Raw genomic sequence first — 27,098 nt, forward strand, 5'->3', positions numbered from 1 at the left:
CTCTTTGTTAAAAAAAAAAAAATTCAAGTAAGTTTAAAGATCAAATTGGCTTTATTTAAGGATTTATGAATCATACAGCATCGCGTCTAGCAAACAGAAAAGGAGCACCGAAGAGCTGTGCAAAGTGGTAGGGCTTTTTAGGCAGAAGGGAAGTGGGAAAGGAAGTTTTTAACAGAGCGGATTGTTTCAGACAAGGTTACCTTCCTTTGGGGGAAGAGTTGGGGTCAGTCATGCGAAATACCTCGCTAGTGCTGATCAGATAATTCCAGATAGGCCGGCTAAGGTCCCATTCCCGGGAGAGGCTGAAACTGCAGTCAAGTCTTGGTTTGCTGTCATGGGGGCGATTTGAGGCCTATTGTTCCTTTCTTTTTTCCTCTCCCTCCTCTCAACTGAACCATGTGATCAAAATTGAAGGCATTAGCTGTACCTCTCAGCTACGGCTCCGGGAGTTCTCACAGCTTTTACTAATCCTCTGTGTGATTTTCACAGGTCAGGATGTTTTTGGCTGAATCTCTGTGGTATTTGCCTGTCAGGACTCCCGGTTCACCATTTTCTAGGTGGTCATTTTCTTCATTCTTTTCTTGGCTTTCCAGTCTTAGGGAGATCATTTGCTTGGTGGTTCATGGCTACACACCTGTGTTTAAAGCTTTTTTTTTTTTTTTTTTTTTTAAGATTTTATTTATTTAAGAGACAGCGAGCGCAGGAACAGGGGAGAGGAGCAGAGCGAGAATCTCACTCCCCGCCAAGCAGGAGCCTGATGTGGGGCTTGGGTCCTGGGATCATGACCTGAGCCGAAGGCAGAGGCTTAACCGACTGAGCCACCCAGGCGCCCTGTGTTTAAAGCTTTTGAGGGAATATAGTGTGCCATGGAGACCACTGTGATGACTAAAAGCAGAATAATTCTCAGTGTTTGGAGTGCACTTTGGAGCCATGGTCCCCAAGACCCAACCCAATCAAAATCAGGTAAGTCAAAGAAAGACCCCCACTGAAGCAGTCATCTGTGTAAGCCAAGTGCACATACAGTGGTCTTATTATGCAATTGTTCAGACTTCTCCGGAAGTATTAATCCAGTACAGTAGGTGGTGGTGACCACAGCACAGACACGTCCTTGCTCAGCCGAAAGATAATTGAGGGCTATCTTATTCTCCAGAACAACTTTGGCCACAGAGTCTGAGGATTTTTGTTGGGCAGCCGTTGTCTTAGCAGATTCTGCAGTATTTTCAAGAGTTAAAGACAGGTTCCTGATTAATACAATCAGGAGTTAAATTTCAAGAGTTAAAGATAGGTTCCTGATTAATAAATATATATTAAAACAATATATATTTATTCCTAGCCGAAGAAGTAGGGCCCTGGGCAAGGAAGCAAATCCTGAATCTCGAAAGTTTCTTGGAGGGTCCTTTCTAACGTGCCAGTGTAAATTCAGGGGGGCCGACTAGTGAGGTGGCTTTGTTTGGGAACACTTAGGGGCACAGTTAGGGAACCTCAGGGGTATTGCCCAGCTGTGTGTCAGCCATCCAGACGTTTAGAGACCCAAGGAGAATGAGAACCACCACAGACAAAGATACACCAGACCATTCTGGTTCCGGAGGTACCATCAATGGATTCACACACAGAGGTTGTTGTGTTTGCCGTTCAAGCCAGGACTCGGGTGGATTCTCAGTGTATTTGGGCAGTAAATCCAGCAGCTCATAGTTGTTGTTCTAATTACCTTGCAAAGATGGGTGCTGCTCGTGAGTTCTTTTTGTGATTGGGGGCAGATCTGAGTTAAATAATTATGAGAATGTTGGGGTGCCAATGTACGGAGATTTGCATAGGTATTTGTGTCAACTTCGGTAGGAACAGTTATAATTAGAGAAAGGTAAAAACAAGGCACTGGATCTGGCCATTAAGAGTTGAACTCAATAAGAGACTTCTAAGGGAGGGGGTGTGTCTATCGTGGTGGCACTGGGAATAGAAGGGAACTTGGTCACAGGAACGACCAGGGGGTTTCTAGCCTCAAGGACCAGGGGGTTTCTAGCCTTGGAGTTTTTGATGACAAATTCAATGATTTGAAAGGTTATCCGACTTATCAATAGTCTGGGATACAGATGATGGGATTATCATTCCAGGCCAATGCCAGAGTAAAGGAAAGAAAGAGAAGAAAGGATTTCACATTTAAAGTATGAAGTCTTGGGGCACCTGGGTAGCACAGTTGGTTAATTGTCCGACTCTTGATTTTGGCTCAGGTCGTGATCTTAGGGTCGTGAGCTCGAGCTCCGGATCATGCTCCCGGCTCAGCATGGAGTCTGTTTAAGATTCTCTTTCTCCCTCTCCCTCTGCTGCTCCACCCCCACCCCCGCCCCCATCTGACTCTCTCTCAAATAAATAAATAAATAAATAAATCTTAAAAAAAAAAAGTATGAAGTCTTGATCTGGCATCTTGGGTGGAAGCAGTCTACCAACTTGTCTCCCTCCATTTGATTTGGAGGTTGCCAGCGTCTGCATAGGACCAGGTGTCAGGTGGGGCCTTCTTTACCTGTGAGATGTGCAACCAAGGCTCAATGCCTTCTAGTTTCACAGCAGTGTCAGGAGCACTTGGTATGGTCCCTTCCAACCGGGTTCAAGAGCTGTCTTCTTCTGATGTCATTTCCAGAATACCCACTCAGCAGGCTCCAGACTGTGACCAACAGGACCCTTTGAACTAGGATCTGGGAAGCTTGCTTAACCTGTTGATGACAGGCTTTGGCATAAGACATTAAAGATTTACAGTAACTAGTCATACTAGCGTGAGAAAACAAGATATCAGCGGACAGGTGTATACCCATAGACATTGGTTGCCTGGTGACTGTCTTATGCAGAGTGAGTTTGTTTCCCAAAGAGGGTCTGCAAATAGTCTGCAGGACCAGAGGCAATACTTTAGGCCAACAGAGTCCAATAGTTTCAGCAAGTTAAGATTTTTTTAAAAGATTCATTTATTTAGAGAGAGTGGTGAGGACGGGCAGAGGAAGAGAGAGAGAAAGTCTTAAGCAGTACAGAGCCTGATGCGGGGGCTCGATCTCACGACCCTGAGATCACAACCTGAGCCGAAACCAAGAATTGGACACAAACGACTGTACCACCCGGGTGCCCCAAGTTTAGAGATTTTAAGTTTGAGGATCCCATTTGTTCTCTCGACTTTGCCTGATGATTGAGGATGATAGGGACAGTGATAATTCCAAAACGTTTGTAAAGTTTTTGTTAAAGCTTGTAGATTTGCCCGCTGAAGTGGGCGCCTTGATCACTGGAGATTATGGAAGGTGTACCCCAGGTGTGAAACATGTTTTCCAGCAATTTCTTTGCCTCTGTGAGGGCATCGGCCCTGTGGCAGGGGGAGGCTCCATCCCATCTGGAAAACATACAGACAATAACAAGGACATATCGGTAACCCATACTAGGTGGCAGTTGAATGAGGTCCAGCTGTGGGTGATCAAGGGGTCCCCAGGGAATTTTGACGCCTCTGGGAATAAACATAGTTTTTCCAGGATTATCAGCCTGACAGGTCAGGCATTGGTGGTAAATGTTTTTTGCCATTTTGTAGAAGTCTCTCCAGAATTATTTATTTATAATATGAATCACCTTAATTGCCCCATGGCGGGTAAAGGAGTGCAGAAACAGGGAATGGGCATGTCAGGGAGTGGGGGAGAACCGAACGGCTCTCTTGGGTGCTTGTTTACCCAGTGTGGTCTCTGATACAGGAGCAGACGGTTGCCACGTTACAAGGAGGACATCAAGACGGCAAAAGTCGGGCAAGGAGAGGTCAGGGGCAGAACGGACTTCATCCACATCTGTCGCTCCTGCCTTCGCGTGAGAGGGAGCCGGGGCGTTTCCCTGATGCTTGGCTTCTGTCTCTTCGGCGTGAGCCTCAGTTTTGATGACAGCAGTTTCAGAAGATGAGAGAATAGCAGTAAGAAGTCATTTATTTGTTGTGCACTTTTGACTGGGGTCCCAGAGGATGTGAGAAAATCCGTTTGTTTCCATAACGTCTCCAAATCACGGCTGACCCCCAAGGCATACCGGTTATTAGCATAAATATTAACAACTCGTCCTTTTGATGATAGCTGGCATCCTCCAGTAAGGGCATGGAGCTCTGCCACATGGACTTAGCTCGTGGGAGGTTCTCTCTTTCAAGTAACTCCTATTGGATAGTAACAGCATAACCAGCTTGGAAAATCCCTTTCTCATTTTTATAGTGTGACTCAGCACACAAAATTAGATCAGGATTAGTCAAAGTGGTGTCTTGTAAATCGGGATGCAGTGTCACGAAAGGGGACATTATTACCTCACAGTCGTGGGGCTCACCTTCATCAGGCAGGGGTTGGAGAAGTGGAGGGATTAAGGACGTTGCAGCATTTAAGATGTAAATTAGGTGGCGAAAGCAGAAGGATCTCCGAGGAGGAGCTGCAGAGAAATACTGAGTCAATTCAGAGTTAAGAAGGCTTAGGGCCGCATGTCAAGTGTATAAATAGATGTCATTTCCTAAGGCTTCTACCAACTTTGTAGCTGGGGCTGTAGGCTTAAGGTGGTTGGGATAGGCAGGGGAAACTGAGTCAAGCTGTATGTAATCTGAGGCAGTAGGTCTGTGTTCATTGCCATGTTCTTGCACAGCATTTCCGGGGCTTGTGTTTCTCTATCGTGCACTCTTAAGGGGAAAGGTTTTGAATAGTTAGGTGGCTCGAAGACACGCAGTTCTCGCAGCGCTTGTTTTCATCTTAGAAAAAGACCTTTCTCATGTTTATCCTCCCAAGGCGGGCATTCAGGGACTGAAATTTTAGTATGTTCATAGAGTGGGGAAGGCAATAGAGAAAAATTAGGAATCCGTAGTCTGCAATAGCCAACCACGCCTAGAAATACATTCACCTTAAAGAGTACGAGTAAAGGCGAATGGCTGTTAGGGACTTCAGAGTTGAGCAAAGGTTTACAACAGCGAGTCACCCCAAGTCAGGTAGAACTTGCTACAAAAGGGTGTTCGGGCTTGGAAAAACTGAGAAACAGGGAATTACTGTCCTATGTGTGTGTTTAAGATTTTATTTTTAAGTCGTCTCTGTACCCAATATGGGGCTTGAACTCACAACCCCAAGATAAAGAGTCATATGCTCTCCTGATGGAACCAGCCATGGGCCCTGAATAGCTACCTTGTTAATAGCTCTCAAGTCCTGGACAGATCGCCGTCCTCCTCATTAGGTGTCTGGACCGGCAAGATGGGTATATTATAGGGGCCGGGACAAGGAATGATTAGGCCTTCTGTTGGCGTGAGGCTTTGTATGGCCTCAAACTTTAATGGAGAGTGAGGCCATTTGGGAAGACGTTTAGTTATGTCTATCTGAATTGTTATAGGCTCTGAATTTTTGTTCTCCCAATGTCAATACTAGAAGTAGTCCACAGACGGGGCGCCTGGGTGGCTCAGTCGGTTAATCATCCGAGCCATGATTTCGGTTCAGGTCATGATCTTGGGGTTGTGAGACTGAGCCCCACATTGGGTCCCGTGCTCAGTGTGGAGTCGGCTTGAGATTCCCTCTGTCCCTCCCCCCACTCATACTCTCTCTCTCTCTGTCTCTAAAATAAATAAAATCTTAAAAAAAAAAAAGTAGCCCACAGATTTTTGGGCACCTTGATTAAACCAGGGGACTTTGTTGAAATTCTTCCTCTTCTATGTCACGGACATTGTAGGGAACAGAAAAGATCAGGTTCAGGTTGGTCAGGAAATTCTAAGGTAAGGTCTCCATTGGAGGCAAAATGTATTATCCCTTTTAATTTAGAAAGGAGATCTCTACCTAATAGGTTAGCTGGGGCTGTATCACACAGCAAAAAGGGATGTTTTTCAGTGAAAGGTCACAGAGTCATTTGTACTGCTTGAGATAGAAACTCTCTCTGAATTTTATGAGATAATCTTCCCATGGAAACCTTCTTTTCACTCTGAGGGATTTGTTGTCCTATGAGAGTGGAGGTTAAAACAGAAAGTGGAGCTCCAGAAGCTACCAGAATTTGGCAAGATTTCCCATTAATTTTAATTTTAGTTTCCCATAGGCTGTTTAAGGGGGTTACCGGTCACAGTTTACTGGAGGGTCCCTCGGAGTCCCATCTATTCTGGGCAGGGATCATATGGGGGCCTCCTTCGGGGACAGATATGAAGGCATTTGAGTTGATGTGGAAGAATTTGTACTGGGCCTTGGAGGACAATCTCTTTCCCAGGGTCCCACTTGATTACAACTGAGACATTGGTTTCTGGGCTAGTGTTTTGACAGCGGACCCCCAGGAAGGTGTAATGCTGGAGGCCCAGGTATCGTCTTAAGCCTCTGGCCTTGGAACTGTTGTAGCTGTAAGGCCAGTAGTTCCGTGAACTTTTTATGGTCTTGCTTCAAAGTCCTTTCAAAGTGCTCAGCTGTGGTCATGACATCAGTCCAACTGGTGGCGTCCCATCCTGTTTTCTGCCTTTTTATCAATCCACTAATCTCAAGAGATAATCCATTTATAAACAGGGCAGCTGGAGCAGGTCGGTGACCTAGTTTACCGTATGGAGCCTGGAGGCCGTAGGAAGAGAGCATCCACGGTGGGTTTTAAAGTCTGTCACAGGTTCATTTTTCTTTTGTTTGCATGTTTGAATAATAAACCGATCGATGTGGCCAGGGAAGACTCTAGGAATGGCTTTTTTTTTTTTTAGGATGTATTATTATTATTATTATTATTATTTTGAGAGAGAGAGATGGGGGAGGGGCAGAGGGAGACTCCCAAGCCGGCTCCACGCCCAGCACAGAGCCTGATGCTGGCCTGATCTCAGGACCCTGAGATCACAACCCGAGTTGAAATCGAGTTGGACACTCAACCATCTGAGCCACCCAGGCACCCCAGGTTTTTTATTATTTTTTTCTACTTTTTATTGTTTTTAAGTAATCTCTACACCCAACGTGGGACTCCAACTTACAAGCCTGAGATCAAGAATCTCGTGCTCCCACCTGAGCCAGCCAGGCACCCCTAGGAATGGCTTTTAAAAGATCGGCTGCTACGTCGCAAGCATTGCAAGCTTTTTCTGGTCTATGAGGGGAACATATTGAAGACTGAGGATCTCGAATATCATCCTTGGGGTTTCGCCATTTTGCTTCCTGAATCCATTTTTGGGTTTCCTCGGGTCCTACCAACATGCATACAAGCTCATAAAGATGTGGCCGCCTGGGTCATAGGCCCCAAGAATGACTAAATTTTTCAGAAACCATTTGGGAATCCTCCCTAGGGTTAGGAAGTTTCTTTAACTATGGCTCTTAGTTGGCCCTTTGACCAAGGAGTGAGAGATACCTAAGGAGGGTTGCCGGCAGTCTCGGTTGGCTTTATCTTAAAGGGGAATTGTTTAATAGTCTCTTCAGAGCGGAAAGGCAATTCAGTTAGAATTAGTAGAACACGAGTGCTCAGCTAAATGAGGGTAGAAGGGGGCAGTAGGAGTCACGTCTGTCTTATTTTTTAAGATACCTCGTGTCTTTAATTTTTCATTCGCCTTTTCCGATGAATTTTTTAATGAAGCAATTTTGAAATCTTGAGGACTTTTGAAAGCTTCTACATACCAGTTAAAATAGGCATCCCGTTCTGTTTGTTTAATTCAGGAACCCCGGCTTTCAAGTGCACTTCTTAGATGAAGGATCTTGTCTAATTGGAACAGTCCCCATAATGGCCATGTAATTCTAGTTTGTTTTTAGTGAGATTTTGCCATTTTTGTAGATATCCACGGCTTCCATGAATATAGTTCTTAGATGTAAAATAAATAGGTGTGCTGGAAGGTGGGTGTATTTCAACTTCCTGGAATTTAAAGACCCATTCTTCTCCTTCTCCTCCTCCTCTTTCTTCCTCCTCTTTCTTCCTCCTCTTCCTCCTCTTCCTCCTCTTCCTTCCTCCTCTTCCTCCTCTTTCTTCCTCCTCCTCCTCCTTCCTCCTCTTCCTCCTCCCCTTCTTCTTCTCCTTCTCCTCGTCCTCTTCCACCTTCCTTTGCTAAGTTTTAGGTCTCTAGGAACCAAGCCAGTACCTAAGAGGGATGTGCTGCTGGGTGGGAAGTTGTGCAGTGTTATACAGCGTACCTTCCTCGCATAGAGATTTTCTTGAGGTTGGTGGGTAATCTAGCGTCAATATAACTCATTCCACGACCAACTTATCTTAACACAAGAGTCTTTGGGTTAGCTGGCAAGCGCTCTAATAACTTTTAAGTGCTCAACCCATGCCCACCACATTTATGGCTTTTTGGTTTCTGAGGTCCCTGTTAGCAATAACCTTTATTTAGACAAACGTGTGCACTGAAACACACCAGCACTACCCAAGAGGTGTTACTGTGGACTTACCAACAGAGTAATTACCAACCTGTAACTGGATACTGGGGAAAGGACTAAAAGGGACTAAAACAGCAAACCACCCCCCCAAAAAAAAATGAGGACTGCGGACTGGACTGGGTTTCCAAAAAGGGGAATCGCAGACTGGAAAGCCAATAAGGTTGGGAGCTCCATGCAAAGACAGTAGAGCTCAGAACTGAAAGGAACTTACCCACAGCCCTTAAAAACAGCGAGAAAGAGAACTCAAAAGGGTTTGTGGGTATCATGCTTGTGTTTCTTTGTCCCCAAAGTCGTTCAAAGTCTCTTTTGATCCCACTGATGCCACCAAATCTATTAAAAAATGAAATTTGACTGAGTAAATTATCAAATTAGCTTTATTCAATGACTTATGAATTGGGCAGCATCCCACAGAGCAAATAGAAACGAGCTCTGAGGGGCGCCTGGGTGGCTCAGTTGGTTAAGCATCTGCCTTTGGCTCAGGTCATGATTTCAGAGTCCCAGGATTGAGCCCTGCGTTGGGCTCCCTGCTCAGCAGAGAGCCTGCTTCTCCTTCTCCCTCTTGTGCTCCCCCTGCTTGTGCTCTCTCTCTCTGTCAAATGAACAAATAAAATCAGAAAGAAAGAAAGAAAGAAAGAAAGAAAGAAAGAAAGAAAGAAAGAAAGAAAGAAAGAAACTCTGAGAAGTATAAAATGGAGGGGCTTTTTAGGCAGAAAAGGGTGGAAGATGGAAGTTTCTAACAGAGAGTAGACTGTCTCAGGCAAGGTTACCTTCCTTTGGGAGAAGAGCAGGGGTGTCTCATGCAGATCGCCTCACTAGTGCTGATCAGGTGACTCCAGATTGACTGGTTACAGGTCACGTTCCCGGGACAGGCTGAGACTGTAGTTGGATCTTGATTTGCTGTCATGGGGGCAAGTGACTCCATGTTGGGCCTGTGGTTGGTTGGTTGGTTTTAATGCCATTATGCTGAAGTGAGCTGAGCTAGGGCGTCTTGTTGGATCGCTGAGTTTACTCTAGGGAATATATCAAAACAAGTCACTCATCATATTTTTATGTCAAGTTATCTGCAGTGTGGGATGATGTAAGATCAAAATGGCACTGCATGATTTAGGAAGACATTACAGGGCTGGTCCACAGGCCAGAGCACCAGGAGGGCTCACAGGCAGCCAGTAGTGGAGGGGTGCCTCTGTAATTCAGGAGGTCAGTTCTAGACATCCCAGAGGACGGGCAAGCAGCCACATTTGTGCCCGACATACACATGCTTCAGACAGCTTCCTCCTCCTCCTCCTTCCTCCTCTTCCTCCTCCCCTTCTTCTTCTCCTTCTCCTCGTCCTCCTCCACCTTCCTTTTGCTAAGTTTTAGGTCTCTAGGAACCAAGCCAGTACCTAAGAGGGATGTGCTGCTGGGTGGGAAGTTGTGCAGTGTTATACAGCGTACCTTCCTTGCATAGAGATTTTCTTGAGGTTGGTGGGTAATCTAGCGTCAATATAACTCATTCCACGACCAACTTATCCTAACACAAGAGTCTTTGGGTTCCCTCCAAAGTTCTCCCTACTTCCGATTCTATGTCCTTAACATCTCTCTTTAGCATTTTGTTGCCTTAACTTCCTCTAGGGACTCCTGGGTGACTTAGTCGATTAAGTGTCTGCCTTTGGCTTTGGTCATGATCCCAGGGTCCTGGGATCAAGTCCCACATTGGGCTCCTTGCTCAGCGGGGAGCCTGCGTCTCCCTCTGCCTGCCGCTCCCCCTGCTTGTGCTCTCTCTCTCTCTCTCTCTGACAAATAAATAAATAAAATATTTGAAAAAAATAAACTTCCTCTAAATTGGAACTAGTGATCTTTTAAGGAAGAGAGTGTATCTGGGGCACTCTTGAAAGTTGATTTTATCAATATTTAAAATAATGCAAGGCCCATAAAGCACTTCCTTTGCTTGCATTGAGGCAATAATATACAAATTGTGTTCTTAAAAGCATGATCCCTTTATTTTTAGAACTGATCTAAAATGGACAAGAATGACTTTTTGTTGATTTGTTCACAGACCATCCGATGCCTCTTGCCTGAAAAAAGATTTCTATATCAGTCGGAATAAATATGTTATGCTGTAGTAATATACCAACTTCACAATTCCCAATGATTTAAAACAACCCAAGATATTACATGAGTGCCAAGAGGCTCCACTCTGTTGCCCTCCTGGCCCCAGGCTGATGACACCAGTCCTCTCCAGAATATTGTTTGCTGTTCATTGGCAAAGAGAAAAGAGCCCTCTAGACAGCCCTACACGAGCAATTAAAAACTCAGTCCAGAAGTGATGCATGTCCTTTCTGCCTGTTGGCCGGACCTAGTCACATGACCACATCCTCAACAATGTGGGTGGAGGCCGTGGGAGTGAGGGATGCAGGGTGGAGAGGTAGGGGATTGGAGGGGGTGAGAAGGCGGGGGGAGTGCATTCCTACCTGGTACCTTGAAGGCAGAGCACTGAAACCCTTTGGTGGGCAGCATCAGTGACTACCCGAGTGCCCCCAGCTCGGACCGCTTGGGCCTAATTCAGCCTGCTCTGCCATCACCTTCACCCCGTGCCAGTGACTCCTCCAGCTCCTCCCACACCAGTCCCGGCTTGGGCATTCTACCACTTACCTCTTTCTTACATCCTTACTTTCCTTCCCAGTAGCCAATGAGCCAAGCTCACCTCCCCACGTCATCTTTAATCCTTATCACAGCCCTTCAAGGTAAATATGTCATTTCTTATAGAGAGACTGGCTCTCTGTTCACCAAATCCATATCCTCTTTTCCTCCGGGCACACAGATGAACCACATTTCCCAGCCTCCTTCGCAAATAGATAGGTATGACCACAGAGTGTAACGGCACCATTTCCAGGCCTAGCCCATAAAAACCCCCTGAACACTCCTCTCTCCTGTCCCACCAGCCCGATGCCAAAGCCCGGGAGAGCTTGGGAGCCAGCCCTGAAGACAGAAGATGGCTCCTATCCCACCAGCTTGGATCCTGTACGGACTGTACGGAGCAGAGCCCTGCCTCTCCAATGCAGGCACATCCGCAGGGCACTCTGGTAAGGGAGCAATGAACTTCCGTTATTGCAGCTAGCATTACCCTCACACCCTCCAACCTTACCAAGGAGATTAAGAGACTTGCCGAAGAGCTGCCTATTTGTTTAAAAAAACCTCCCAGTGGACATTAAACACCCTGGTGAAGCTGCTCGAGGATTCCACTGCAGTTATGAATTATACACTCCTGTAGGAGGTGTGAGAGCAGCAGTGGTCTTTGGGGCTCTGGCTGGGTCTGGGCTATGGTGCCACAGCCGTGCCAGCCCGGGAAGGATGCTCGGCGCTTGCTTCTCTCTTCTGTTTTCCCTTTCCTTGTCAATCCAAGTGCTGATGGACAGCCTGGTGCCCAGATAGCAGAACACTGTACAGCTTTCAGCGCTCTGTCGCTGATGGAAATCTCTGCTTGTGGCTCGGTTTCCCTGGCGCATGACTGCGGTCTTCTTCAAGCTGAGCCCAGCGTGCTAACACTGCAGGCGCTGGCAGTATTTGCAGGCCTTTTTGCAGATGCGCTCCGGGAGTGCAGACCTCAGCAACCACTGGATTATAATCAAAAGGGCTCATCAAAAGGTTAGCCTGGAGAGGGTGGGGCATCTTTACAAAGGGCTAAGGGAATAGGGAGGTTAAATGTATAAAAGAAATTCTGGAAGGTGACCTCCAAAGCTCAGTGGATTCCCGAAATAGGCTTTGAAATATTCTGTCTTTATTTATTTAAAATTAAAATAGCACAACATGCTTGTTGCAACAGTCCACCAGTTCTGAAGTATGCCAAGTGAAAACAGGGAAGGTCCGTTTGCATTCGAAGTCTACTCCTCCCAAGTAATATGCCACTGTTGGTAGTTGGTATGCATCCTGGAAATGTTTGTTTGTTTATTTATTTATTTATGAGATTTATTTATTTATTTTAGGGAGGAGGGGGAGAGGGAGAAAGTGAATCTTTTTTTTTTTTAAGTTTTATTTATTTATTTATTTATTTATTTGAGAGGGAGACAGAGCACGAGGAGGGGAGGGGCAGAAGGAGAGGGAGAAGCAGACTCCCCGCCGGAGCAGGGAGCATGATGTGGGACTCAATCCCAGGACCCTGAGATCATGACCCGAGCCTAAGGCAGCTCCTTAACCAACTGAGCCACCCAGGGGCCCGAGAAATGAATCTTAAGCAGGCTCCGTGCCTAGCATGGAGCCCAACACGGTGGGCAGGGGGCAGTGCTCCATCTATGTCACAACCCTGAGATCATGACCTGAGCCAAAACCCAGAGTTGGATGCTTAACCGAATGCGCCACCCAGGCGCCCCTATTTATTTAAGTAATCTCTATACCCAACGTGGGGCTCGAACTAGCAACCTCGAGATCAAGAGTCACATGCTCTACCCACTGAGCCAGGCAGGCGCCTCTAGAAGTCTTTAAATATAACCCAACCTTTGCAACTTCTTGAAGAGCTGTCAATCTATGCAATATCAGCTAATTACAGCTAATGTTTCTCAGACTTTTCCTGGGTGCCAGGCTCCTCTCAAGGCACTTTTCCTGTTCCTTCATTTAATCGGGTGGGGGAGGGGGGAAGGCCTTGACTGTGATCCTGTTATCAGCTGCATGTTATAAGGGAGGACCCTGAAGTACAGGAGGGTTGAGTAATTGCCCCAGGCTGCACACTCAATAAATGGTAAAGGCGGACTTGGAACCCAAGTGGTTGGGCTACATGGCCCAAGCAGTAATAACTCAGCCATGCCACTTTTCAGCTAGGAAACGGGGGGAGTTACAGAATGCGGTACATTCCATATAGTGGACCATGGATGAACCCAATTATTTTAGGTTTAGGGAATTGAAAACAGGGACATGCAAATATTGACCCTACTGCTTTCCTATCTTCCTGGAGCCTTAGCGGTTTCAGCTATAAAATATGGCTAGCAGGACAGATGTTTCTGGGTATTGGTATTAATGAGTCGACGATTCTAGAGGGTCATGGAAGTGTCTAAAATTATCCCATTTATCTGAAGAATCAGCTTACTTTCATTTGTGCTCCGACTCAGCAGAAGAGTCGTTGGAGGACGAACGGCTGCGGAGATGACTCTGCTGCTTGTATTAGGGATAATCCAATTCCCTGTATGTTAAAGGCTGTTAATCTTTGATTTTCACTTTTCCCAGCAGATACAATGGCTCCCTTTTGGCTTTCAGAACACCCTGTGACTCCCCATAATCTACTTTGCAATAATTGCTCTAAAGTGTTCTGCTTTACTCTTTCTAATTTTTTAAAGAGAAAATTATTTTGTACTTATTAGAATTTATATCTCAGCAAGATTTTTACTGTGCTGTTAACTTACCGACAATTTTGTTCTTCTACCACTAAGGGGCGCTGTTTCATTGACTTTTTTTTTTTTTTTGGTGTTGGGGCCTGGAGTGGATGGTGCTCCAGCTAAAGTCCCTTCTGTGTTGGTATCTGAGTAGTTGAAATTTGGCCTTTCACGCATTACCATTAAAATGCATCCAATTATTCGAGACAAAAAATAAACAAACAAGAAACCTTAGTATTAAACAATACCTTTATTCAAGGAGCTCAAAGGTCCCGATGCTCCGAAAATTAATTAGAAACTAAGCTTCATTGATTAATACAGAAAAGAAAAAGAAAATCCATTATGTCTTGAAGCGGACTAGAAAAAAAATTCGGTTATATGGATAGCCGTTTATAATTCAAAAATAGAAACATTACCATTTGTCATTTATTTCTGTTTTGAATTGATGCTATTTGATGAAATTGAATTTTCATCCATCTTGTAAGATTATTCTTGCCAGTGGAATACCAGTCATCGTATATAGTTATTTCATTGGATGAATGTACTACAAGGACTTCTGTTTATTTTACTGTTTTGTTCCTGCATATGTTTGAATTTGTCTTTGATCCTTGCAAGGATGGACTTTGAATTCTAAAGCCTTCTCATTGCAATAGAAAGGTTGTGGAAAAATGGAAAAGAGAATAAGAAGTACTTAGCAATGACCCTAGCCTCCAGGAAGCCTTCCAGGTTTGGGATAAGTATAAACAAAGGGTTAAATCTTTCAATTTAACCTTTATTATTTAATAAAGAAAAAGCATAGGAAACTACATGTTTGCATCTGGTTCTAAAGGAAGAAGCATGAGGGCTATAAGTTAAAATTGCATTTATGCTTAAGTTCCTTTACATTTTAGACCAGAGCAAGCTCGCTCTAGCTGCTTGTGTTCGATTTCCATTGCCATCTAACAAATTAACCACAAACTTGGCAACTGAAAAAAAAACCACTCATTTATTATCTCGCAGTTTCTGCAGGTCAGAAGCCTGGGCTTGGCTGAATTAGGTTCTCTGCTCAGGGTCTCACAAGACCGACCTCAAGGTGCCAGCTGGGCCGATTCCTTTCTGGAGCTGGGCGTGGGGGGGGGGGAGTGGTCTTCGTTCAAGCTCACGGGGTCGTTGGCAGAATTCAGGTGCCTACAGTTGGAGGGCTGGGGCTGCTCTGAGCTCCCAGAGGCCCGTGCAGCTCCTGGCCACGTGGCCTCTGCATATGCCCTCTCACACTTTCAATCTTCTCACCGGAAGGACTCAGTCCCTTTAAGGGCTCACCTGTTCTGTTAGGTCCAACCTGAGGATAATCTTTTACTTTAAGGTCAGCTGATTCGGGAACTTAATTGCCTCTGCAAAACCCCTTCACAGCAGCATCTAGATTCGTGTTTGACTAACGTGGGGAAGGTGCGTGTGCACCAGGGCACAGCAGCCTGGGGGGGCATCTTGGAATGCTGCCTGCCCGACTTAGTCCGTCAGGCTGCTACAGCGAAACACTACAGACCCAGTGACTTATAAACAATAGAAATTTCTTTCTGACAGTTCTGGAGGCTGGAAGTCTGAGATCAGGGAGCCAGCATGATCCGCTGAGGCCCCTCTTCGGGGTTGCAGACTTCTCCTTGTAGCTTCATAGGGAGGAAGGGGGTAGTGAGCGCTCTGGGGCCTCTTTTCTAAGGCCTTCACCCCATTCATGAGGGCCCTACCCTCATGGTTTGAGCACCTGCCAAAGCACCCCCTACCACCAAGACCATCACCCTTGGGGATCAGGATTTCGACATATGAGTTTTGGAAGGCCACAAACATTCAGACCTTAGCATTACTGTAATGATTTATTATAAACATTTGAACACAATAAATTATATTTTAAACTATGGTATTAAGTATCTGAGAGCAGCATAGATGATGTTCTTAAAAAAGAAGAGAACCAAGACTGTCATCCAGAAGCTATACAAAAATTAACGAGATCATGAGATAATGCAATGCCTTGGTTAGTTCGAGCTAAGGTGGGAAAAACTGCACCAATACAAACCCACATTCTATCAGTCTTAAGTAGCCCTTATTTACCCTGGGCCCAGAATTCACTGGGGAATCACCGCAAGGAGGCGGAGTCCAGCCCCTTCTGCTAACACAGGGTCCACTTGGAGAGGGCGGTGCGTCTGAGGGGCTGTGTGGCTAAGAACCATCTTCTTTGATGTCCCCCTTTGCTCCTACCTAAGAGGAGTGATGCTGTACCCCCCCAGATGAAGATCCTCTCTTAAAACTCCACTGTGACAAGTGGTAGAGGCTCTGGCATTTTTTTGAAGATTTGAATTTTAAATGAAAATGTCATCATCATGGGCGTCCTTCATTGTGCGGCTAGCTGCCGTCCTCAAACCCGGGAGGGTGGAGGCGGCCAGTATTTGCCGCCTTGCTTCTGTGTAGAATTGTGATGGGGTCAGAGCTGTGATTAAGGAAGCTTCTCTGATCGCAGTGTTTGGATGGGGGAAAGCAGGAGGGTTTTCTTTTCTTTTCCTTTTTTTTTCTGTTAAATATGGCATTTTAAGAGATATCATTAAAAAATATTCTCTGCCCAGGAGAGAAAAGGCTTGGATCTTCAATATCTTTCACTGGAACTATAAGGCTCTTGTTCCGTTTACCATTTTAGCCTTCAAGGCCTTATCTTTTCTGGCTTGGAGAACTGAAGACGTTTTGATCCTCTTCCAGTTCTACAATGTTCTTTAATCAGCTTGAGGCATCACTGTTGATCAGAGAAAAGCACTTCCTCCCTCCCTGAAGCGAGCAGCACCTGCCAATCCCCCCATCCAGAGGCAAGAGAGAGGGGCTGTTCTTTGAGCCCACAGAGCACTGTTATTTCAAATGTACATGAAACCATAGAAAATAACCTAAAACCCATTGCCTCATTAATAGATGCAGAGCATAGTGGCATTTCTAGACTTAAATGCAAGGCCGTGGACCCCCCTATCCACCAAACATATTTGTTGGTTTATGGCTAGTGTGATATTTGTGATATTGAAAACATGATGTCTCATTTCCACTGGCATTCAATTCATCATCTTAGTGAAAATGTAACAGGGATAAATAACTAAACAGGAGGTAGAAGCGTATTATTAGTCATATTGTTGATTACGACTGAGCAGACTGTTACAAACCACACTTTCCTCTTTCAGGCTACTTGTTTTAAGCTTTCTTCAATTTTAGAAGGATAGGAGAGATACATACACGCATATATAGGAGAGAGAAATCACATACGCGACCTGACATCACAGGTATGTAAAATCAGTTATGATAGTCTGGGTTCGCTGCGGTAACAAATACCCTCCAATCTCAGTGGTTTAGAATGACAAGGGTTTATTTCTTGTTCACACCGTATGCCCCTCTGCTCTGCGTTGTCCTTACCAAGAGACCTAGGCTGATGGAGGTTCCCTGTAGTGCTTCTGCAGTCGCTTGGCAGGGGAAAAGGAATCCGACACATTGTGTGCTCGGTCTTCAAGTTTCCGGTTGAAAACGATGCAAGTCACTTCTGCTAACGTATCACTAGCCCACACAAGTCACTTGGTCGTACTCGATTCCAGTGGCAAGAGATAGAGAGCCAGAATGGGACGAATGACAGACAGACAGACACGCGCATATACACTTTTTAAGGTGAAGATTGTGAAGGAGGGAAATAAATTCTAAGATAGCCAAGTGAGGAGGGTCCCCTTGGATTTATCACTGTAATATTGGTACATCAATAAGTTTGGAATCGGTGAAACCCATGACATAGGTGATGTTCATAGAATATATTGCCGTCCCTGGTAAGTCAGATCTTTATGCGCAGACAGGAAAGTATCCCCAAGAAGTACTGAACTTGAAAAAGAGCAAGTAGCCAAATACCACGATCTCATTTATTTTAAAAGACACAGAAATATATAAATGTGTGTGTGTGCTTGTGTGTGCGTGTGTATGTGTGTTAAGTGCATAGAAAAGACCTAGAAGGGTTGTTCCCAAACAGTTACTGTTCACGGGGAATACAGAGGGATTTGTGTGGCGTGTCAGAGACTATCGCCCTTTTCACTTTACATAATCCTGCATTGTCTGAATTAATTACATCCATTTATTCATGTATTACTTGTTGTATTAGTTTCCTAGGGCTGTCTTAACAAATTACCACACACTTGGCAAAACAGAAATGTACTCTTTCACAAGCCTGGAGGCCAGCAGTCCGAAATCTGTCAAAACCATACTCCCTCTGAAGGCCCTCGGCAGGATCCGTTCCTCGCCTCTTCCAGCTGCTGGTGGCTATTGGCATTCCTTGACTTGTGGCCACGTCGCTCCAATCGCTGCCTCCACGATCTCATTGCTTCCTCCTCTTCTGTGTGTCTCCTCTGTGCGTCTCTCATAAGGACGTTTGTCACTGGATTGAAGAGCCACCTGCCCAGAATGATCTCATCTCAAGATCCTTAAGACTCTTTTTCCAAATAAGGTCACGTGCCCCGGTTCCAGAGACTAGGACGGGGACATAGTCTTTTGGGGGAAGGGGGAGAGCATCACTCAGTCCACTCTGCATGTATAATGTGAAAAAAATTCAAAGGAAAGATTGAAGAAAAGAAACCATTATGAACAGTGATTACTTCTAGAGGGAGAGATTTCCAAATGTTCTATGGTGAACTTATATCACATTTAAAGTTAGAAAACAGTCAAAATGATAGAGCAATTAAACAACCAACAAGCAAACAGCAAAAGCAAAACGTGGCAGGTCCCACTTGCATAGACAAATGACAAATGACCCTATTGACGAATGACCCTGACACATCAGAAAGTAGTAGGAAGGTCCTATCCTTAAACTCAGTGATGGAGCCAAGTGGGGGAGCTTAGATGTAGGGCCAGGGGCCCTACATCAGCCGTGGGTTCTTAGAACCCCAGAGCCATTAACTTTCTCTCATGCAAGGTAGAGACTAAACCTGGGACCAGGGCCCTGGAGGAGCCATCACCCACCTCACCAGAAGAGGGGAAATACTTTCCTGGTGTTGGCTTGTAGAAATTAATTTTTTTTTCCCAAAGAAGAAACATTGAGTGGAGGTTATTTGGGCCAGTTTCAGCCCACTAATATGACTTGTTTCATCTGCGTTGTGTATAAAATTTTTTCAAGTTAGTCGCCAACTATTTTCACGTAAAATGTTGGTTTTTGGCTTCTCCTGACCTGCTGTATGGAGCGCGTGTTCTTCCATAGCAACCATCCGCCAGAGGGGGGGGAGGGCGTTCCCTTTAGGTGGGACATGAGCAATACAGTCTCTACCAGTCTGTATCTTCCTGACCTGACTCTTCGGTTCCATCGTCCACTGCAGGCATTTGAGTTTGCACACCCCTGAGGAATAGCGTAAAAAATTGCTTTGTGGTATTACAGTGCAGTACATGATGGGTTAAGCGGGCCCGTGTACCCTCTTGCTTCGAGGGAAAAACGTGTTCTAAGTTCCAAATAGCCAACAAATGGACTTGAAGCACGCAGCCTGTTCCGAAATTGGCGACTCCTCTACAGCGATGTTCTATAGTCTGCCTAAACAAGTAATGGAAAATGCATATCCATATATGCACTCAGATATCAGAAATTCAATTCCATGGGCTCTTTGGGAGCGAAGTTTCAAAATTCTGCTGAGAATGATTATGTTGTCTGAGTGTGCGTACGGGCGTGTTGTGTGTGCGACCGTGGGAGCACGCACGTGCTTTCCCTCCACTTGGCCAGAGCCTGTCCTAACCCCAACCTCGGGGATGACTAAGTCATGAGCTCAAACCAGCCTCGTCATTATTGGGTCAGAAGCCAGGATCTCCATAGGATCTCCTTGCTGGGATCTGCGTTGACTTATGGCAGGTGTTTCCAGTGAAGCTCCTGAATTTTTTTTTTTAAGATTTTATTTATTTATTGGACAGAGAGAGACGCAGCTCGAGAGGGAACACCAGCAGGGGTAGTGGGAGAGGGAGAAGCAGGCTTCCCGCTGAGCAGGGAGCCCGATGCGGGGCTCGATCCCAGGACCCTGGGATCATGACCTGAGCCGAAGGCAGACACTTAATGACTGAGCCACCCAGGCGCCCGAAGCTCCTGAATTTTTAATTCGAGTTGAGCCATTGAGGTGAGAGGAAGTGGGTTGGAGGGAGTGTTGCCTCATCCAGGGCAGGAGTCTTTTGGGATGCAGTCCCTTTTTTTTTTTTTTGTAATTTCCAGAACAGACTGCTAACTTTCAAGACCTTCCTGGAGAGAATGTTCGTCAGGCTTTCCACTCTCAAATTGGTAATTACTCAGTGGGCACCTACTCTGTTCAGGACACTAGCCTAGGACAGCAAGAGAGTGGGGACCTGAACAGAGCTTGCAGACCAAAGAGCTTTTAACCTGATCAGGAAGTGGAGACACAAAGAAGGAAAACATTACAGTAAAACACAGTGTCATGTGAAACAGAAGGGAAGCCGCAGGTAATGACCCATAAATTGCCATGTGGATGGTGCAGACTCTGGGGGAATTGTACATACCTTCAGGAAAGAGGAGTATTGTTCTGGGCCAGGTGATGGCCAAGCAGGGGAGGTGGTGACTGAGCCAAGTCTAAGCAGAGCGGAAGGCGAAACACCAATTTCCGTGGCAAATGGAAGGTGGCTTGGGCCGTAGAGAGTTAGGTCAGAGAGGGTGAGACAGTAGCACTGGAGAGGGACTTGAATGACAGGATCCTCTATCCTGGGCTTTGTTGTATAGACACTGGGGATCCCAGAAAGTTTTTGAAGAGAGGAGTGGTATGATCCAAGTAGTACTTTAGAAGATCAACCTGGAGGTGATGTCAGGATGGCTTGGAGGGAGGAGGAGATGAGAGCAGGAGCGAGGCCAGAAGGGAACCTCCTGTGGAGGAGAAATGGCTGAGCCTTGGATAGGCCAGAGGGGCTTGAAAAGAAGGGTTAGATGGGGAGAGTCCGAAAGGACTTGGTGGCAGACAGATTGCAATGAACGGGGGAGAGGAGGAGGAGGAAGTGGAGGGATGGCTGTAGGTTTGGAGTGGGAAACCAGGGTGGATGGGGTGCTGTGGGCTGAAAGAGCCACATGTGGTGGGAGGTCTGCTGGAAAACGGCAAGAGGAGCAGATTGAGTCCTGTATGGAGGCCCTGTTGGGGCCTCCAGATGCGATGATCCAGCTCGGGTCCCACATTCTCAGCTGCTCGCTGGTGGTTTCCACCTGCATGCGTGCATGTCTTCACTCACGCTCAACAGACTCAACGCCAGCAATCGCATAGGACCTATTGTGGGTGCTGGAGCACGCGGTAGACCTCCGAGCCCCTCATGCCTCCTCCAGCTGGCGGCCAGTAGTCTCTGATGCAGCAGACCACCCACCATGTTGCCTTGCCTGGTTGAGTGAGTGTTTTGTATCTGAACGATTTGAAAGACAGTGTTTATTCCAGCCCATGTCTCCACCTTTGGGAAGACCCACACCTCTGAAATTCAACAAGCTCTTTTGACTATGCTTCCCAGGTTCACCCCTCCCCACTGTCAGGAAGTTCTCTCTTAGGCTTCCTTTCCATTGCTCACATGCAGCTTTGACCTTCGCAATGGAGTTCCGATGTGTCCCCACCCCTTTCAACCAGGCCCTCTTGAAGTCTATGAGCTCATGTGTAGATGGGGCGTGGGGTAGGTCAGTTAAAGGAAATACCAGCAGTGACATTATTTTTTTTAAAGATTTTATTTATTTATTTGACACAGAGGGAGACAGTCAGCGAGAGAGGGAACACAAGCAGGGGGAGTGGGAGAGGAAGAAGCAGGCTCCTAGTGGAGGAGTCTGATGCGGGGCTCGATCCCAGAACGCAGGGATCACGCCCTGAGCCGAAGGCAGACGCTTAACGACTGCGCCACCCAGGCGCCCCCAGCAGTGACATTATTATGTTTCTGCTGAATACTCATTAATTACTGCAAAGCCTTCACCAGAATGGGGGAAAAGCAAAGAAATGGCACCCTGATTGTTTGGGATTGTTGCTAGATGCAAAGACAACATCACCAAGCCATGCCCGTACTGTACTTGAGTACGACCGAGGATGCATTGTTCCGCAGGATTCAGAGTAAAGCAGTCCTCATTCCTTTTTCCTCTTCCTAGTCCTTTGTCCTCTTCAATTTCCCCCTGTCAGGCATCAAGTCCTTTTTCTCTGCCCTCTGTGCCCCCTCCGCTTCGATCCGTGTCTCCCCTCTTTGCCCCACAACCAGTCTGTATTGATATTCATTCCAGAAGAATTACCCAGCCCATTTTGTGGTGGAAAGCCAAGACTGGTGACCGGCGCAACTGTTGGAATATATAAACATGACTCTTTTTCAGGTAGCATCTGAGATGCCAGTCTTAGCAGCCTCATTTTAAAAACTATTTATATTCACAAAAGTCTATAATAGCATTTTTATTGTGTACGCCTGTGATTTGGGCGCATTTTTTTTCCCATGCCAGTTTCTTATTATCGTTCAACACCGACTACAGCCTTAAATGATAATGAAAACAGAAACATTCCTTTTAAAAGGCAATGACTGCTTTCCATGTCCTTTAGTATATGTGTGCCCTCCTGCCTGAAGGGGCTGGTTCCGTGTTTAAACCGTCCGCACCTGACTCCCCCAGAGCCCGGGTTCATATGCTTGCTGCATAGACCCAATCTTTTATTCTTCTGCAGAGAATAAATTGAATACCAGTCTATTGAGCGTGTGGGTGTCTTTCAGAGGAGTCCTTAAATCACAAAGGCTTTCTGTGGCCCCTGGGGACATTGGAGTACCCGTCCGCCCATCCTTACCTTGGGTTCCAGAACCTTGGTGTGGCCCCAGATGTCGCACACTTGCCTTTGAAGAGAGATGTGTATCTGGGTCTTTCTTCTCTCACCTCCTGTTGTTTCTTTGCTCGTGTGATGGGACCTGCTGCTTACACTGCTTAGTTTTCCAGGGTATTAAAAAAGAGTAACAAAACAGTTTCCCTCAGAGTCACAGTGCTACAAATACAAGCTTGTTATCTGTATTCCATTATGATGAATAACTCACCGACTCTCATGCCCTGTGTATGATTGACTTGCAATTATGGGTTGTGTTTTACAGTGGCTCTGAATGCTATTCTCCCCTGGCTGTTCCTTAAGCCAAGTCTGGAACCCCCCAGGTCCCCTGAGAAAGGGTGGATTTTGTGGACTCCACCCTACCTTCATCGTTGTTGGTTTTTTTACCCTAAGCCTAGATATTGGATCTGTAATTAGTGATGTGATAATAATACCTTCCATTTGCCATTTTATGCCTTTTCAAAAAGGCTTTACATGTTTTTGTGCCGAATCTCATAAAAATGCTTTTGGCACGGGCAGTGCACACGCCGTGGCCTGATTGTATGAGGAAACGGACAAAGTGAGGTTCAATGACTTGCCCAAGTTCTTACAGCCAGTCTAAGATGGACCTGGGGCTGAAACTAGATTTCCCGATTTCAGGGTGCGTGGTCTTCCACTGCATTTGTAACAAGCTCAAGGCAATTGGTCCCATACAAGATTTCGTTTGATCCCAAGATGATCGTACGACAAAGGGAGAGCAGGTATTAGGACCCTCATCTTCCAGATCGGAAAGCAGAAACTCAGGGTGAATGCCCAAGGTGAGATGGTGATAAACAAAAGAGGCAGGATGGGAGCCCAAGGCTACAAGCCCACTGCTCTTGGGGATACTTTGCTGACTGATCAATGACATCACGACTCATTCAGGGGCCTTGGCCAAGAACTTAGACTCATTCTTTCCTTTCAGCCCATATCTGAGCCATTAGCACATCTTACTGATTCTACCTTAGAAATAGACCCCAAATCAACCATTTCTCACCGCCTCCGCTGTTATTGTTCTGAGCTAAGCCTTTGTTTTTTCGCACCTGAATTGCCGCAACCGCTTAGTGAGTCTACAGAGATGGTCCCCGGTGAACCAGGCCTCCCGGGAGGCCCGCCTGTCTGGATCTATGACACTGACTCCTGGCTGGCCTGTGACTCATCTTAATCGATAGGATGTGGGACAAGTGATTTGATGCGTTTCTGGCCGAAGCATCAGGAAGGCATCTACACTTCTGAGAGCCCGAGCCACCTGTGCGAAATCCAGCTACTCTGCTGGAGAGACTCAGTGACGAGGCCCCGTGAAGAGGTCACGTGAAGGGGAGAGGCCCCGAGACTTCAAGGAGTGGAAGAAGGGCCCACAGTCAGGGTCCCGGATGAGCCCGGCCTTTTCACTGTCCCCCACAAAGCTGCCAGAAATATGAGTGAGTGTCAGGGACGTGTCAGGGACATGTCGGGTGGTTGTACCGTCCTATGACAGGAGCCCAGTTCACGTCACTGGGAGCGGAAGAGCCAGCCGGCTGAACCCATCTGACCGACAGAACCATAAGAGACGATGACACAGTTGTGCTAAGGCACTAAGTTTTGGTTTGGTTTGTTATGAGGCAGATAACTGCGTATCTAAAGGGTCTCCCTGCTTTGACTTCTTCTTGCCACCAGATATTTGCTACAAAGAAGATTTCTTTTAAAATTGTGGTAAAATATACAGACCATAAATTTCACCCTCTGAGGGGCGCCTGGGTGCCTCAGTTGGTTAAGCGTCTGACTCTTGATCTCAGGCTTGTGAGTTCAAGCCCCACAGTGGACTCCACACTGGGCGTGTAGCCTACTTAAAAAAAAAAAATTCACTGTCCTAACCATTTTTAAGTATACAGTTCAGTAGTTAAGTGACATTGTTGTGCAATCTATCTCCAGAACTTTTCATCTTGGAAAACCAAAGCTCCGTATCCATTAAACAATAACCCTGTTCCCCCTCCCTTGGCAACCACCATTCCACTTTCTTTTCTTTTCTTTTTTTAACGATTTTATTTATTTATTTGAGAAAGAGAGAGATAGCAAGAGAGAGTACGAGCAAAGGAGGGAGTGGGGAGAGGGAGAAGCAGGCTCCCTACTGAGCAGGGAGTCCAATGCGGGACTCGATCCCAGGACTCAGGGATCATGATCTGAGTCGAAGGCAGACGCTTAACTGACTGAGCCACCCAGGCGCCCTATATCTATATTTTTAATTCGTCAATTGATCTCTATTTGATAAGCAGGGAATTTATATTATTGGCACTCACGTATAATACTAACTACATGCCTTGTACTGTTCCGAACACTTTGCATATATTGATATACTGATTTTAACAGCAATCTTATGAATTAGGAATTATTATTATTATTATTATTATTATTATTACTACTACTACTCTTATCTCCATCTTACAGATGAGAACACTGAGACACCAGATGTTCAGTAACTTCCCTAAGTTTCTACAGCTAGTAATTGACAGAGATGGGATCGAACCAAGGCAGTTGGGACCCAGAATCCACTCTGTTCTACTCACCTCATTATAAATGGATATGTGTAGGGAGACCTGGGTGGCAGTGTGGGTTAAGGGTCCAACTCTTGGTTTTGGCTCCGGTCGTGATCTCAGGGTCGTGAGATGGAGCCCCATGTTCGCTCTGCACTCATCAGGGAGTCTGCTTAAGACTCTCTCTCCCTCTGCCCCTCCCCACCTCTCTCAAATAAATAAATAAATCTTTAAAAACAATAAATGGATATGTGCAGAATACGTGTGCATCATGTATGTGTTTGTTTACCGTCTGTCTCTCCCATCAGCGTAAGCTCCACAAGGACAGGAACTTTGTTTTGTTCACTGTTCTCCAAGGCTTAGAACAATGTCTGGCACGTATTAGGTTTTTAATGAAAAATGCATTGAATGAATGAATGAATGAATGATTGAATGGGTTCTTCGTATTAGGCGGCCATCAACCCTTGTCAGTGCCTTCGTGATCCAAAGACCCGTGTGGATAGAATTTTATGGTGGTCTGGATCTGATGTTTAAAGTATATGCAAGAATGTTGTTTTGCCCCGTGAATCTGGTTGTATCTGGAAAGTACGACTTACCAAGTAGAGCGGATACATACAGTAGGAGCTCAATAATCACGCAGTCAGTACATGAGTTGTGAGGTTTTGAGGATTAGAGCCTGGTGTCTGTTTTATCTTGCTATCCCTCCCAGCCCTGGGCCCGCTGCGGGGCTGCCCCATCTTGGCGGCTGTTCTGGAAGAGAAGAATTTGCTGAGTGGACCTAGCCTACGGTGTCGTGGCAGCACGTAGTAGGCCCACCTGTTTTCGACAAGTAGCTATGAGGGGACCAGTGTGCAAATTCCAGGCCAAAGACTAGGTGGAGGGCATACCAATTCCAGGATTTTTTTTCTTTTCTTTCCTTCGATCCTTCCCACCAAAAACATCACTGTTTATAGGATTTAGTGTCAGTTTGTCTTCGACTCCGAAACGAGCTTCTAAAACAGGGTTTTAGAAGCTACTCGTGATTTCCTTTGTCCTCCTCCTAAAAAACTTCCGTCACGTGAAACACACCTCCTCTCCTCGGCTCTTGGAAGACCCGGGACCTCAGAGGTCTTCCTGGTGCTTCGCACAGAGAAGCTGCTCTGTAAACAGAAGCCGAATGAAGGCAGGCCTTGCTCTGTTTAGAAACAGCCACCGGGGACTCAGTTCCACAACTGGTTAGCTTTCACCTGGGGTCCACTTGTGCTTCAACACATTCTTTTTTCTCTCTAGTTTCAGATACATTCGGAGTCCTTCCAGTACCTTTTCCATCAGATTGTCATCGAAATGTAGGTCAGAAGTAAAGAAGACCAGCGTTTATTGAAGAGTGGCATCAATGCATTAAAAGGTACCCTGGTGGCCTTGAAGACTTAATGCAGCTTTTTAAAATGGCTAATTTATACACTGGGCTATTCCGGCTCACCCCGGCGCACTGGCTCACATTATACGGGGAAGTAGATGGAACACACTTATAATAGGCGGTGGCTGGGCTCAGTTATGACCTTATTTTCACTGATAAAGACAAATCTCATAATTCACTGGAGGCGGTGCCAGTCTTTTATCTTTCCCCGGACTCATGAGGATACAAGTCACATCCACTGAGCCTGCCCTGTGTGTGACAAGGAAACTCAGGCGGCCAATCATCGCAAAGGTGATTCATTCATTTGCATTCAGATATCCTGTTGGCTAAAATGCAATAAAAGTGTTGGGGGCTTTTTTTCCCCCATGCTATAAAAAGTGGCTTACTGGTAAAATATACGCCTTCACTCATCTTGCAGAGCTGCTATAAAAATAACATTTGGCAGTGGGATGTGGGACTTTGCTTGAGGAACTAATGTGTATAGATAATATTTATACATTTCTTAGATGGCCGTGGATACTTGTCAAGGCTTTCGTGTTCCAAAGACTCATACGGATAACATTTGCTATGGTGTGGGTCTTGATTTTTAAAGTGTATGCGTGGATTTATAAAACGCAGGATTGCAGAATGAAGCATGAGAGGCGCAAGGACCCTGGAACAGCAGGGGGGTGACGTTAGGTGCAGTATTTAATTTGACT

The 27,098-nt window shown here is 45.9% G+C and overlaps 1 long non-coding RNA gene across 1 annotated transcript; it reads left to right on the plus strand.

Moving 5' to 3' along the window:
• The first annotated feature begins 766 nt into the window (after positions 1 to 766).
• LOC121105551 lies at positions 767 to 26,757 on the plus strand. Its single transcript, XR_005838147.1, has 4 exons — positions 767 to 963; positions 3,714 to 3,922; positions 11,243 to 11,383; positions 26,274 to 26,757. It is a non-coding gene; the product is annotated as an uncharacterized LOC121105551 (long non-coding RNA).
• Positions 26,758 to 27,098: the final 341 nt, after the last annotated feature.

Source organism: Ursus maritimus, unplaced genomic scaffold (assembly GCF_017311325.1).
Source record: "Ursus maritimus isolate PB19 unplaced genomic scaffold, ASM1731132v1 scaffold_27, whole genome shotgun sequence".
NCBI lineage: Eukaryota > Metazoa > Chordata > Mammalia > Carnivora > Ursidae > Ursus > Ursus maritimus.